Below are 13,683 nucleotides of genomic sequence, written 5' to 3' on the forward strand. Positions count from 1 at the left end.
TACTTTGTATGGCCGGTTTTTCCTTTGTTTTTAGGGTTTTATTTCGTGGCTTTGTAGCCTATTTAAAGGATTATTTTTCAATATGAAAACAACTTTGATTTGATTGACAAAATACTTGTGAGATTAATTATCTCTTTGTTCTTTGAGAACACCTAAAACACCATTAGAGAATTGGTTGTTTTAGCTTGACTTATCAATAGGTTTTCCATCCCCTATTGTGGCGTCTACATTATACCAAGGTTTCTAACCACAGGTTGGTTAGGGGTTGAGGTCAATTCCATTAGAACTTAAACTTAATTAAGATCCGGGCTAATATAATACGAGTTTAGGAGCAGGTCGTCCTAGGTTCGTATCAGGGTTGGATCGAGGTCCAAGGTCATTTGGCCGAGAAAACGTTCTATTCTCCGATGCGGCATCCTTTCTCTTTCATTTTGAGTGGGGGGGGAGGGCAAGTCCCTTACGAGGAGTCCCTCACAATTCCAACTAGGTGAGAGAAAGAAGACCAAATAACTATAGGATCAAAGTCAGAGCGGGGAGGGAATGTTTACAGTTGTTGTAGTATGACTTTTCATTTCCTGTTCGGTCTTTCAATAAGTTGCCCTTTCTTTGATTCCCCTTGCCGACTCTGAATGAACTCATGCTTGAAAAGCACCCTACTTCCTTTACGTACAGCTAAGGTTTTCCTAACTCATCAAATCAAGTAGACAAGCCGCCAGGAAAGCTTTTCTTTGATCTATCCCCGCGAGTCACTAAACTAACCTTCTCTGGTCCGCTTTGGCTGGTAGCATCTGCAAATGTTTTCTCGTGGGCCGACACCCCCCCCCCCCCCAAATCCAAGCATTGATCTATATCACTTCAGAAGAGACTATATAAAAGCTAAGATAGGTCAAGCTTGAAATCGAACAAGCAAGCTGGTGCTCACCTTCCTCGAAGTATTTCGAATGATGCCTTCACCAAAAGATTTCATTCCTTTACTTGAGTCCCCTTTCCTTTAAGCATTAAATTAACCCATAGAGGGCTTTACAAATTCCTTGCTTGTCGATCCAGGTGAGCAACTAGCTTTTATGCACATTAAGCCTGTTCTCGGAAAGGGAGAATGAGCGGGCGGACCTCCCACACAAACACAAGGGTAGGAGGTTTCGATGTACTAGCATATGTACTAGAGCAGTTGAGTATTCATTCCATAAGGACTAGCGAGTCAGCCAAGTGATTGAGCAATTTTCATTTCTGATTGGTTCCATCGATCCCCGACCCTTTGGAATTATACTGAAAAGGTCAATCCTCCGCTTCCATTTGTTTTGGTAATTTATGCTAAGGTCTCCTCACACATTTAGAAATTCTTCACTCATCTAATTCATATTTAGATCCGGTGGGGAATAATAAGTGAGATCATCTCGAATCCTAGTGGACAGCTCAGAAGCGGAACTATTGCCATCTGTCTTTCCCTTCTATCTCTTCTCTTAGCAAAGTTGGTTAAAGTCACACTTTTTTTTGAACTTTTTTTTTCCATCGGTGGAGGGAAGCCCTCATTTCCAGGGTCCCTTTTTAATTGATTGAGAGGAAATTTTACCCCTACCCACTTACTTCTTTAGGCTCCACACCTTTAATGGGCTGGGCTACAAAAGGAGAAGATAACCTCGTATTTTGGTAATTCTCTAGGAGTCATGTTTAACCTTGAATGCTATTAATAGATTCTGCACCAAATGCTCTTTTATTTGAAGTAGGTTCCTTGGGATTAAATCTCCTTCCTAAAGCGGTTTGAGATCCAGTTGAACCCCTGCTTTAGGAAAAAATGGAAGAGAAGAGGCTATGGGAACTGTTGAAGAAAGCTCCAAGCCTGTATATGGCTTAGCTCGTCTTATATGTTAAGTAGACAAAGCATTTTTTTTTACTACCCAAGGCTTCGAGACATTTCAAAATCAAGAAGTTTCTGAACTCTCTCTCTCATTCTTTGATAGGACAGTGGCAACAAGCTTCTATAGATAGGGGTGGAAATTTCACTCATAGTTTATTCGGAGTCTGAATTTTTCAGATTTCGAGCTAACTCCCAATCATGCTTTCCCTGAGGAGACTCGACTTGCTCCCTTTACTGGGTTGGGTGCTGGGGGTCGATCTAAGTAGGTAAGGGCAGTGGGACCAGCAACATGAACAATCGGACCAAGCAAGCCTTTCCATAATTCACTTCTGATATGGATAAAGCTACTCATAATCAATTGGTAAGAGGTCAACGATTACTTCATCATGGTAAGGCTAAAGGTAGAACTAAGAAGATAACATTCATGCACCACACCCACGGTTCACTCTCTCTCTTTACAGTTCATTCTTCTATTAGCTACTCTATTAATAAGAAAGAGCTACTTAAAGTTTCTATGGACCGTAAGGTTATGGTAAGAGGCGAAAAAGCGAGTTTGCCACCAATGGTAGCATCACCATCCGCTAAAATTTGTCCCTTTTTAATACATTTACCCCACGCGAAAGAATCTATTAATCATATCACAATGACCATAAGAAGAAGGTTGAGATTCAATGTGAACAATCAGTCGAAAGAGCAGAGCTTAGAGATTTTAGTTGAGATTCTATTAGGAAAGCGCCTAGGAAACCTTCTTTAGCACCCAAACATTGACCATCACTTCTAAGTAACTCAACTCAGATGCTAAAACTCTTCTTTCCTCAGTCGCTGCGGTATGAAAGTCGATCTATTATGACCAGCGCAGTTGTTCGTATTTCATTTTCTTCTTCCAAGCCTTAGAAAGCACTCACTGAGTTACTTACGGAATACCAAATAGTGGAGTTGATTATCCCTCTGGAAAATGAAGATTTGAAGTGGTTTATAATTTATTGAGTACTCAGTATCTTATCCTAATTCATTCGCTCTCCTCGAACTGTGTTCCAACAATGCTGCGGAATATCAAGCGCTAATTAAGCAGTGTGAGGGTCGATCTATGAGACCTTAGAAGATGATCGTCTAGAGATTTTCTTTCATCGAATTCACCTCTCCCACGCCCAATCTTTACATCAGTGGATGATGTAGACATGATTTGACGAAAGGATCGAGATTTGGAAGAAAGGGAATCATCGAAGAAAGTGCCAGTTAACTTCAAATGGAGTTTTCGGTAAGTACAAACCACGCGATTGAGAATCTAAGGCACTTAGATAAGAGTATTAAGCTTCAAAAAAGCATGGAGATTCGAGTCCCAGAAATATAGCCATCCCTACCCCCTCACGTCAATCCCACGAACCTCTTTATGGCATTTCCGCTAGCAAAAAAATCCAATCCCCCAAAGGATTTTTCATGGAACTACTATCGAGATATCTATCTGACCAATAACCCATTTTGTAATGAAAAAAAAAAACAATAACTAAAAGGAAGAAGAGAACTTATCTTTTACTTTTAATGTAACATGGCTATACTATGAAGAGAGTTAACAGGAAGAAACGCGCTAGAGAACAATAATCAGCAATCCTTATCGTTGCAAGAGATGGGCTTTATAGAATCAGATGGCAAAGCTAAAAGAGAAAGACTACCTAACACTCTCCATACTTTCTTTTATATTATATCACCCCATTTCATTGGTCTTGTTCTTGCACCAGGAGCCCTTGAAACGCTATTAAAAAAAAGAACCCGGGCCCTTCTTCAAGGCATCTTTAAGCAATTATTCCTTTTGTTCCCAGCTACATTTGAGAGTGGTCACGAGCTTATTGGAATCAGAGCTTTTTCAAGCATTCCCATTAGTTTTGATCCATACAGGTACTGAGTTATCATAACCACTTTATTGGAAAGGTCCTCGGTGTCCCTTTCACGCAGTGTCTCTTTTTCTTATTTTAGGCTTGGATCTATAGGCCCAACCCCAGGGGTCAACCTCTTTCAAATATACAACATGGATTCTGGCAATGCAATGTAGTTGGACTCTCATGTCGATCTGAATGAATCACTATTTGGGTACGACCAGACAACTACTGATACCTAAAAATATCCTTTCTTATAATGTTGTTGTTAATTCTGGAACTTCCAAACCAACGAAATGCAACATGAGAAAGGAGCAAAATCGAGGAGTAAGAAGAACTCTAAAGGGTTGACCTGTGACTAACTTCACTTCACACCAGGGATCCGCTTCCAAAAACAAAAAAGAAAGGAAATAGAAGCAGCCTAAATTCAAGTTAGTGCTATGTACATCATACATACTAGGCGAAAGAACCAGATAACAAAGACTTTGGGTGCAAAAGTGCAGGATCACTCCTGATCGATGAGTGTGGTATTTCAATTCCTATAGGATTGGGGCTGAATTCTTTTTTATCAAAGAATTCTGCCTACTAGAGCGGCTGAGTATTCATTCCATAAGGGCTAGCGAGGGAGGAACGGTATTTGCTATTGCTGTCATTAGTGCCTTAGCTGGTGTTCCCCTTTAGGTATGACATTGTCGGTGTTTGCTATGAAAATTTTTAGAACTAATTATTACGATCCTGTGTGGATAATTTAACAAAAATCTTGGTTGAGGTATTCACTAATTATGATGGAATGTATGGTCATTTCTTGATTTTGGTTATGTCGAGCTAGGAAAGGAACTCGTACAGTCATGCCAGCTCCAGATAAGGTTCCCTATCTTTCAAAGCTAGAAGTTAAAGCCAGCAGAGATATGGTATCAACCAGGTATTTGCATATTATATACATGTTTTTTAACTCAACGATTGCCCTCCTAGACGATGGGGCCTCGAAGAAGTTATCACCTTACTATACGATGCCTAGAAGTCTGTCTACTTGATTTGATGAGTTAGGAAAACCTTAGCTGTGCTTATCCATCTTCATTCCAAAGGCAAACATTTCCATTGAGTGACTGTATGAAAGGCTTCAATGAAGAATGAAGGCTCTAGTAAGGTCTCTCGAAGTTCCTTTCATTTCTTCTAGGTTAAAAAACAAACAGTCTCAATGATTGTGATCCTCATTGTGTACATAATTCGTGTTAGGATCTACCAAAGAAATTATTTGGGTATAGGGCATATAACAAAAGAGTTTCCATTTTCGACTTGAAATTATACCAATGATTCTCGGGTAATAAATCCACTAAAGCCTATGTTACCAACTTTTGTTTAGAGAAGTTAGAGTTAGGCTATGCATAAAAACTTTTTATAAGGAAAAAGAACATTAGAACCACTCAGTTGTTCAAATCCGATAACGCTTTTTATGCTCGGTCTAGTCAGCTAATCTCTCTAATCCATAAGCTAATGAGTAAGGAAGGATTAGAAAGCTAAGCCTAAACCCATAGCATAATACAAGATAAAAAGAATCTGGTCCTATTAGAGGAGCTAGCCTTTTAGAGTATGATTTTCGAGATGCTTTTTTTAGTAAAGTACCCGTGGGATTTGACTTGAGCATAGCGGAAGGCCAGCATAGCTTTACTCAATGGCTCTAAGCCCACCAGCAAGTAGAAGCTTTTCTTGAAGCAAGACGAGGAAGCAGAGCTGTCGTATAAGCAGTTTCTTCCTCCGACCAACTAAAATACAATAGTCGCTAAAAGATAAAAAAAAAAAAAAAAAAAAAAAAAAAAAAAAAAGAATGTGATTCGGGCATAGGTTTCCATGTTACTTTTTGATACTAAATTGTTCTGTATGCTTTGATTAAGGTCTCACGACGAGCCACTCACTTAGAGTTCGGTCACCACCGTAAGTAGTCTGAAGAGATGACCCATACTGTTTAAGATATAAAGACGTGTGGAGAAATCCTGACTTTTTAGCTAACTGTATAATTCTCTCTGTGGCTGGACAGGAGAGAGGTCAATAGCGACAAGGATAGGAGACTGACCCAGATACGTGCGAGGTTTGGAACCAATTTTTCAATTTCTAATTTCTAATTGACTCTTGGTTACAAATCATGAGAATGTTTATTCTTCCTCGAATAGTAAAAGACTTCGGGTGCAAAAAAGTAGCTTAATCCTGATTCCATATCGAAAAAAGCCAGACCAGTATGATATCCCTTTGAACGCTGAATAGGGTGAGGGTAGTGGCACTTAAGAAAATCCCAAAAATAGAGACTTACATAACAAATAGAAAAGCTCTCTATATAATGTCGTTCTCATGCTGTATTTATTCTAAACGAACTAAATACGTCTCAGAGTGTGAGTCAGAGGCTTAGCTTTGTATGCACGAGATAGAGAACTCAAAGTTTAATAAGGTTTACTTGAATAGGCAGGTGATGGTCCCACTTCACCCCTTGTAGATGGTTTTTAGTTGCTTGGCCAGTTCATTTGATCTCCCAGAAGTGGAAGCTGAATCAATTGCAGGCTATAATGTGGAATATGCACGGATGAACCCCCAACGAGGAAGGTGTTTATGGTTTATCATTGGGTCAATAATGCTAATCCCTCTTTTTATGCCACTCCCTCCCATGAGAAAGAAAGGCGCCTAGCACCCTTTTATCGATCTATTCCTGGTCGAATTCCCTCCCTGTCATCATATCTTGTTTTAGAATCGCTTTCGAGGTTCTTAGCGCATTCCCATCAGTGGCTGTTTTGTCTCCCATCCCCACCGATAGTAACTGATCAACCTACTGTTGGAGCTTTTATAGTAATGGCTGGATCTACTACTACCTCATCCATTGAGTATAACAGAGTTGTCTGCTGATATTGACTTTATATATAAAGATTTGATGGAGAATCTTTCATTTAGTATGTCTCCTGTTGACTCAAGAAAGCGGGTCAGTTGATTGGCAGGCCGACTGACGGGGCCCCGAAACGTCCAATGAATCGTGGATCGCTAAATGCTTAACACATATTCGCAAAACTCCATTTCCATCGAGAATTGAATGGAGTTTTTCCGTATTTCGATCGGAGAATCTAAAGCCAGAAGTAGAGAATTGGGCTATTTCAGCTCACAACTTGAAATATTGAAGACTTTAGGCATTGACTAACCTAACACTTAATTAAGGGGGCCTTGCCATAGTTGGGTTCTCTGCTTTAGTGTGATTGATGAAGGCTAGGCTTCGAACAAATATAGAACCCGAGTGGATGATTTTATGTCTATTACCAATTTTTCCTCCCAAGTTGAGACCTATTATTCAGATAGATGGGGGTAAACTAATGAGCTCGGATATTAATGAACTCTAACAACCCACCCTTACTAAAAAAGTGAATTTGCCTCTTTCTTCCTGGACAGAGCTCAACAAAGGAAGGAGCTTGCAAAACTAAGCAAGGGATGCCATTAAGCAAGAAAGAAAAGGGCAAGAACAGCAAGTAAGAATCCTACCAAAACCTTTGAGAGTTTTTTTTTTTTTTCACAAGGTACAAATTTCTATTTATTTACATTAAACACTTTGCGAAGCACAGAATGGAATCATTGCAGAAGAAAGATATAACGGTTGGGGACTAAAACAGGATTAAGCCTTTAAGCATGTCGATGAGTGTTTGCCCCATGCACAATCATGTGAGCAATAAGAAATTTCTTTTGAGGAGGAGGATATTTAGACAAAAGGAAGATATTGAGGATGCCGGGTGGTGTGCCTGTCTGGCATAGAAATCTGGAGGGCAAGGACTTAGATAGCATGTTTGGCATTAGAGCCATTGAGGAGTGGCAAGCACCTACCAAGGTGAGTGAGCTAAGATCTTTTTTAGGGCTCGTGAACTATTACCGAAGATTCATCTTAAGTTACTCGAAGAGGGCTACTCAACTCAAAAATTTCCTAAATAATTCAGTTAAATGAATGAGTCACAGTTTTGTTTCAAATCCAAGAAGTCAAGTTCCATGGCACCTACTTTTACTCATATCTTTGGTAGACCTCAATACAAGACAAGCACAGGAAAGGATATTCAATCAAAACTGGACTATCACCCTATCTAAGCAGGATTCCCCTCAGCTTCACAAGGTCGCTTGGAAATGGCATACTTATTGCGCCTGGCACTAAGAACTCGAGTTCCGACTGATGCTACAGTGTTTTATCCCGTTGGACGGCTATGGCTGGGATGTCTAATCTCTCGATGACAAGCGACTCTGTGTTTCGGTGATAAAAAATTGGAATTGTATGATAGCTTAGCTCTTCTACTCTTTGCTGAAGCTATCGTGTTGTATGGATGGATGGGGTGCGAAGAGCAGAAGCAAGGTCATTAGATACCTCAGGAAAGCCCGGCCAGAACCACATGTGTAAGTTTCCTTGCATGTGGCTCGTCCATGATAACTTCTTCTGATTTGCGTTAAAATATTCAATGAGATATAGGTATTGAGAAAAGGGAGGCCTTTTTACATCGCTTTTCAAGGCTTTTTTTTTTTTAAGTAATTCAAGATTTTTCTTGTTCCTATATAATTCTCATGTTTGTGAATATGAATCCATCTTACTTTTTTTTTCTCTGTAACCAATCTTCTCATTTATGATTAACATCTTCTTGGGGCTAAGCATTTCCACTTTGCATATCCCCCACTGTCAGATAAATGAAAATGCTAGGTCATTGGTTGTTATCTTTGAAATTCAAACTTGACTTCCAGCTGTGGGAAATCAAACTCATTGGATTGGCATCTAGATTTGATTTGAATTGTTGTGGCTTTCATTCAAGCTAGAATAACTTATGGCTACTATGGAGAGACTAAGCTCTATTTTAGAGATTGGACTCTCTTTACGCTCCTACTAGTAAGCAGCTGTTCCCGAGCCAGGTTCCCTGGATCGAAAACTCCATTTGAAGTTGACTGGAACTTTCTTCGATATTTCATAGATCCTACTTCATCCTTCCCAATTTTTACCTAACTTCAAAATCTTTTATGCCCGGCCATACTAACATGGGAAACCTAGCTTTCCTCCCTTTGAAGTGCATTTGTCAGATCAGCTCCTCGAGTCACTAGAAAGAGGGTGAAAGGCCCACTACTTCCTCATTCATGGCCTATTTTTTTGATTGAGCACCGGAATGAGGAGGTTGTTCCCATCATTGAAGTCAGAGTGTGGGACTGAGCCTTTCGAATGAGTAAGATAGGAACGAGCATTTTTCAACTATACAAATGAAATCCAAAGCAAAAAGCTCCATTTCGAAAGAAAGAAAAAAAAGAAGAAAGGGAAAAGCTCACACACACCGACTAATGGAGGGCGGGATCACATTCACTTGCTTGCCGCCCACCCACATAACCACACGGGAGGGTAACAAGATTCAACTGGATGGCTCCTTTTATTCTCAGCACATAGGGGGATTCCCCATCCATTTCTCTTTCCATTCCTTCCCCTCATTCCAATCTTGGGGCATACTACCATGATTCCAGAGGCTTCCTTCTTCCTCTCATTATTCCACCTGTTCTCCTTACTGCTCGCACTAAAGTAATTGTAGCAGCAAGGAAAGCGTAGCCAATGCGAAAAGAAAGGGAAGGGGGTGCTTTCTGCTGTCTATCTTTCCCTTCTATCCCTTCTCATGGGTTGCTTCTTGCTTCTTTCTTAGGCGGGCCTTTTCTTATCTTCTCTCTTTTCGTTCCCTGTACTCTTCACTCCTGTAGTCACTAAGTGGGTCCTTCGTTATTTGAGAGGCACAAGTGGTTATTCAATATATAGCAAAAGTTCCTAGCTAATTTAGCTGGGTCCTTAGACTTCTGACTAACATTCTCCTGATGATAATGTTATTTAATCTAGTACCTATGATAGCATTTAATGGATCTTTGCACGAGCCACTCTTTCTCTTATATATGCTATTTGAAGATAGTGATTTGAATTCCTATCATTTCTATATTCGGGCAGGCCAAGAAGGGGAGGCTATAGAATAGTTTGATGGGGGCGTTACTTATTAATCTATGTATTAACTATGTTCACCTTCAGGGTAAAGCACGGTAGCTACGCAGCTCGTGTGGGGCATATTAATTAATATGATTTAGGTTTCAAAAGTTAGATTACCAGCTATACTACCATCCTGACTTCTACGCCAGCCATATGTAGCCTTTTTCTTTACTTGTTCAGGGAGCTGTGCACCTCCTCGCTTCCAGTTCAAAGAACCCCGGATTGCAAAAGTGGATCTATTTGATGCATCATCACATGGCTATCGCGTAACTCCTCAAGAATCATGTCATTCACCTGTCACATGTTGCCACCAGCATTCTCTTTTCTAGCGGTTCCTGTTCATGTCCGATCCAGACGAGCCTTTTCTAGTCCTTCTACTTTCGAGCAAGTACCATAACATCGTCTTTGGGGCATAAAGTAGATTTCCCTTCTCTTTCCCCTGGGAGATGTGATCAAAGGACCGAAAACCCATATTGGCTGTTAGACTCGTTCTTCTTGAGTTAAGGTGCTTCCTATCGTTTGTCTGCTTGAAACCTGGCATTGAGTGTGTACCTTGGGAATACTTGAGTTTGGAGAACTTCTCTTTTCTATGGGAAAGGTTTCTAAGCCCGATAATCAATGCACAAGGCTACCACTTCTTCTGGGATAAGTAAAACAAATGGGTGCTCCCCCCCAGCAAGATAGGGAAAAACAACCTTGGAGGCCCCTGGGCGGCTCTCGGTTCTTGAGCATGTTGGGAGATTAAGCAGTAGTTGAAAGAGCTGCTCGAAAGCTTGACAAACAAGCGAAAAAGCCCTAACTCTTTTTTTTTCCATTTTTTATGTAGGCTCGCTCCCCAGGAATTCATGCACTTCCCTTTACTCCATAGGGCTTTCTCTATCTAATAGGGGAAAAGCCGGGGAAAAGCCTTCCATTTCCGTCAAATGACCCGACCTCCCTTGGCTCTTAGAGTCGCAGCACCTTTTTCTTTCAAAGGAGGCAGACATGTATAGATAGTAGCTGATAGTGGCATACCTTCTGGTTAGTGATTCAATTCCTAGTCCGACAACTGCAGCAACTGATATAAGACCAAGAGTGGAGTCCCTACTATCACACTGGCCTCAGCACTTAGTTAGTATCCCATCCATCAAAAAAACAATTTCCATTTTATGGACACAAACAAACTAGATTCAATGGAATTCTCTTGCTTAAGCACCTAGCATGTCATCACAAGAACTACAAGCTAAAACCTCTGATGAGGAACAATAGGCTTTACGAGTTAACTGTGTATTCTGCTAGTGCATCAGCTTGGGTGTTCTTTCCCCTTGACACATATTCTATGTTGACCTTCAAGTTCAGGAGTCCAACACCTTATACCTTATAAATAGAAGATCAGTTCACTTCATCTATTTTCTTCTAGCAGCACAGCAGGAATTGTGTTCTGCCACCTTACTAAGGCCTTTTTTTTTAATATCCCTAGCTCTGAGGGTTATTCGATCTAAAAGATTCGCAATATAACTAGGAAGATGTTTCAAATACTATACATGGGTTACTGGGCCGATCTAAACCATTATGACTCTTCTCTAACCCTACAGTTAACAAGGCGGCGAAATGGGGATTCTGAAAAGGGGAAGGACTACTAGGAATAGAAGCGCATGGTCCGAGAAATATCATAAATCCTATAACAAGAATATAAATTATAACAAAGAGGAGGACACAACATTTAAGTCACTTCACTCTTCGGTTTTTTTTTTTTTTCTTTACTTCTGCGACTACTCAACTTTTGCAAGCCCTTATCTCGACAAAATCTCCTTAAATATCAAATTTGGAAAAGTTTTTATCATTATTCAGAATAGTCGTGTCTCCCGTTTTGATGAATATCTTTCTTCACCATCTTGATGTTGAGATTAAGGCCTTTATGAATTGAATTTCCATTGGCTGAGAAATTCCTCTTTGTTGCAGCAATCTCTCATACACAAGATACCACTCCTGAGGTTGTGGAGATTACTAGTGAAGAAGGATATTGAATGGAAAGAATGAAAGCAACATACGTACTAGATTGACCAGCGTGTGCCAACTACTCTACTTCCCTTCCTTGAGTTTTCAATAAGGGGCGTGTTAGCTAGGTCGTTTTCTTGCAATCCCAATGCGAGGACTCATAGAAATACCTTGGGTGGTGCCACAATCTGTTCTACATACAACAATGTGTTGAACTACTTCAACAAGTCTGCGTGTAAGATATCCAATTAGTAATTCCTCGAGCTAAGTAGGTAGGGAAGGCTATCGCATCGGTATCCAACTGGATGTTACCGAAACCCCAATCATTCTCTTTAGTCTACGACCCCTGGAAGAGAAACTATGCTAGCTCCTTTCCTCCTCGAGTTTCTTTTCGGAAATTAGATTCATATACTTGGTGGGTTTGACTCCGTACAGGTATATGAATGTATCAGTAGATTAACTCTACCTCTTCAAGTTTGAGTCTTTACTGTCTGTATCGCTAAATCTCCCAAAAAAAAAAAACTGTATGTGAAAGTTTCCCTTCATACGGCTCGAATCATTCTCAGATGCCCCGAGAGGCATTCTTTCCTTGTTTGTGGGTTGGTTCACCCCAATCCCCATATGAATCGGGGATGCCTAACCAACGGATCCCGTTTCTCTCGAATAATTTGAATATAAATTTTAATGCCGAGGCAACCTTTATAGAGAACAATAAAGATGGAAAACTGAAAATTAAACCCAAGAACCTAGTTGTTGTTCATCTATATTTTATTTTATTTTTCCTTTTACAATTGACCTCGTGTTATTTAAGCTTTTAAAATTTGATCTCATTGAAATCTAGGGTTATTACTCTAAGATAGGTGAAACAGCAGAACAAGAATGGTGGACAATTGAAAAAATAATAACAACAAAAGAATAGAGAGGGAGACAAGTAGAGAAAATGAAGAAAGAGATACAGATGAAGAGAGGATTAAGGTGGGGTGGAAACCCAAGCGTTGTCTTCTGGCACCAATGGACCATGCCATCCCCCTTCCTTTAATAGATCTAAGAAGCCTAATGAGAAGGCAAGTTAACGGCATTAGTTTGTTGATCTGTCAAAACTTGACATGTTAATAGTAAGACACATGTTACAATTTGATCAATTATATGTACCATTTGGGGTTCCATGTTAATACACATTGTGTATTGAATAATTTCTCCAAAGTTATATAGCTTTTATTTTTTTGGCTTATAAACTATGTTATGTAATTGATTTTTTCTTTTTAAAATAAAAGTTGCTATTTGATTGCCAATGTATGACCGTTCAATAATAATAGTGCATTTAGTAGTTATAATTTTAGTAAAATTTAAACTAGCTTTTGAGTTTTCGTAATTCATTTTTGTGGGATACAATTAAAGAAATGTTCCAAATATTATCTTAGTATGAGAACCGACCAATTTCAATTTGGAACCTCATAAATGTTGCTCCTCTACAACCGCTAGGTTGCTATTATGCAACCTTATTCATTTTGGCAGAAATGGTCAGAATTTTTAATGCATAGGTAGAGTTGAGCATTTAGAGTAAGCGTTAGATATATGGAACGGTTGTATTACTCCAGCTATGCAATGACGAAATTATTATGTGCCACATAATTTTAATAATTAATTTTTACTAATATCAAATACTTAAAAAACATGTTGCACCTACAAAATAATTGACATATATTGAATTAGTAATAGCTTTTCCGAGATCATGTGACCTTGTTTCCATTGTAAAAAATGCTATTTGATCTTGATCGGTTTGACTTGCTTTTGGAATGAGAGAATGAGATTTTCTTCATAGTCTTCGACTACACTCTCAGAAGACTTATTGAAAATCTTCTGATTAGTAAGAAATTTGTATTAGGGTTAGTTAAATTGGTACCTCTAGTTTTAGGATGTTGTAATTTGTTCTAATCCTTGTTCCTTAGCACAAGAATTTCCAACCTAAGGCATGCATT

This window comes from Ziziphus jujuba, chromosome 5 (genome assembly GCF_031755915.1).
Source record: "Ziziphus jujuba cultivar Dongzao chromosome 5, ASM3175591v1".
Taxonomy (NCBI): domain Eukaryota; kingdom Viridiplantae; phylum Streptophyta; class Magnoliopsida; order Rosales; family Rhamnaceae; genus Ziziphus; species Ziziphus jujuba.